We start from the raw sequence: 3,259 nt of genomic DNA on the forward strand, positions 1-3,259 counted from the left end.
CCCGTAACACAGACAGACAATGACACCAAGTCACAAAGACACACACTGACACCCTGAAAAAAAGACACACACTGACACCAAGTAACAAAGACATACACTGATACCCAGTATCACAGACACACACTTACACCAAGTAACAAAGACATACACTGACACCAAGTCACAAAGACACACACTGACACCCAGTAACAAAGACATACACTGACACCAAGTCACAAAGACATACACTGATACCCAGTAACACAGACACACACTGACACCCAGTAACAAAGACATGCACAGATACCAAGTCACAAAGATATACACTGATACCCAGTAACACAGACACATACTGACACCAAGTAACAAAGACATACACTGACACCAAGTAACAAAGACATACACTTACACCAAGTAACAAAGACACACACTTACACCAAGTAACACAGACATACACTGACACCAAGTAACAAAGACAAACAATTACACCAAGTAACAAAGACATACACTTCCACCAAGTATTTTGACATACATTTACACCAAGTAACAAAGACATTCACTGACACCCAGTAACAAAGACATACACTGACACCAAGTCACAAACACATACACTGACACCAAGTAACAAAGACATACACTTACACCAAGTAACAAATACATACACTGATACCCAGTAACACAGACACACACTGACACCCAGTTAGAAACACACACTGACCGCCAGTAACACAGACACACACTGACACCACGTAACACAGACATACACTGACACCAAGTCACAAAGACACACAGTGACACCTAGTAACAAAGACATACACTGACACCAAGTCACAAAGACATACACTGATACACAGACACACACTTACACCAAGTAACACAGACATACACTGACACCAAGTAACAAAGACATACACTGATACCCAGTATCACAGACACACACTTACACCAAGTATCAAAGACATACACTGACACCAAGTCACAAAGAAACACACTGACACCAAGTAACAAAGCCATACACTGACACCAAGTCACAAAGACATACACTTACTCCTTGTAACAAAGACACATACTTACACCAAGTAACACAGACAGACACTGACACAAAGTAACAAAGACACAAAGTTACACCAAGTAACAAAGACATACACTGCCACCCAGTAACACAGACATCCACTGACACCAAATCACAAACACATGCACTGACACCAAGTAACAAAGACATACACTTACACCAAGTAACAAAGATATACACTGATACCCAGTAACAAAGACACACACTGACACCCCGTAACACAGACAGACAATGACACCAAGTCACAAAGACACACACTGACACCCAGTAACAAAGACATACACTGACGCCAAGTCACAAAGACCCACCCTGATACTCAGACACACACTGACACCAAGTAACAAAAACAGACACTGACACCAAGTCACAAAGACACACACTGATACAAAGACAATCACTGACACCCAGTAACAAAGACATACACTGACACCAAGTAACAAAGACATACACTGACACCCAGTAACACAGACACACACTTACACCAAGTAACAAAGACATACACTGACACCAAGTCACAAAGACATAGACTGACACCCAGTAACAAAGACATACACTGACACCAAGTCACAAAGACATACACTGACACCCAGTAACACAGACACACACTGACACCAAGTAACAAAGACATACACTGATACCCAGTAACACAGGCACACACTTACACCAAGTAACACAGACATACACTGACACCAAGTAACAAAGACACACACTGAACCCCCGTAACACAGACAGACAATGACACCAAGTCACAATGACACACACTGACACCCAGTAACAAAGACATACACTGACACCAAGTAACAAAGACATACACTGATACTCAGTTACACAGACAGACACTTACACCAAGTAACAAAGACATACACTGACACCAAGTCACAAAGACATACACTGACACCCAGTAACACAGACACACACTGACACCAAGTAACAAAGACATACACTGATACCCAGTAACACAGGCACACACTTACACCAAGTAACACAGACATACACTGACACCCAGTAACAAAGACATACACTTATACCCAGTATCACAGACACACACTTACACCAAGCAACAAAGTCATACACTGACACCAAGTCACAAAGACACACACTGACACCCAGTAGCAAAGACATACACTGACACTAAGTCACAAAGACATACACTGATACCCAGGAACACAGACACACACTGACACCCAGTAACAAACACATACACTGATACCAAGTCACAAAGACATACACTGATACCCAGTAACACAGACACACACTGACACACAGTAACAAAGAAAAACACTGATACCAAGTCACAAAGACATACACTGATACCCAGTAACACAGACACACACTGACACCCAGTAACAAAGACATACACTGACAACAAGTAACAAAGACATACTCTTACACCAAGTAACAAAGACACTCACTTACACCAAGGAACACAGACATACCCTGACAACAAGTAACAAAGACATACACTTACACCAAGTAACAAAGACAGACAATTACACCATGTAACAAAGACATACACTTACACCAAGTCACAAAGACAATCACTGACACCCAGCAACAAAGACATACACTGACACCAAGTAACAAAGACATGCACTGACACCCAGTAACACAGACACACACTGACACCAAGTAACAAAGACATACACTGATACCCAGTAACACAGGCACACACTTACACCAAGTAACACAGACATACACTGACACCAAGTAGCAAAGACATACACTGACACCAGGTAACAAAGACATACACTTACACCAAGTAACAAAGACACACACTTACACCAAGTAACACAGACATACACTGACACCAAGAAACAAAGACATACACTTACACCAATTAACAAAGACAGACAATTACACCAAGTAATAAAGAAATACACTTACACCAAGTATTTTGACATACACTTACACCAAGTAACAAAGACATACACTGATACCAATTCACAAAGGCATACACTGATACCCAGTAACAAAGACACACACTGACACCCAGTAACAAAGACATACACTAACAGCAAGTAACAAAGACACTCACTTACACCAAGGAACACAGACATACACTGACAACAAGTAACAAAGACATACACTTACACCAAGTAACAAAGACAGACAATTACACCAAGTAACAAAGACATACACTTACACCAAGTATTTTGTCATACACTGACACCAAGTAACAAAGACATACACTGATACCCAGTAACACAG

Source organism: Heterodontus francisci, chromosome 21 (genome assembly GCF_036365525.1).
Source record: "Heterodontus francisci isolate sHetFra1 chromosome 21, sHetFra1.hap1, whole genome shotgun sequence".
NCBI classification, from domain to species: domain Eukaryota; kingdom Metazoa; phylum Chordata; class Chondrichthyes; order Heterodontiformes; family Heterodontidae; genus Heterodontus; species Heterodontus francisci.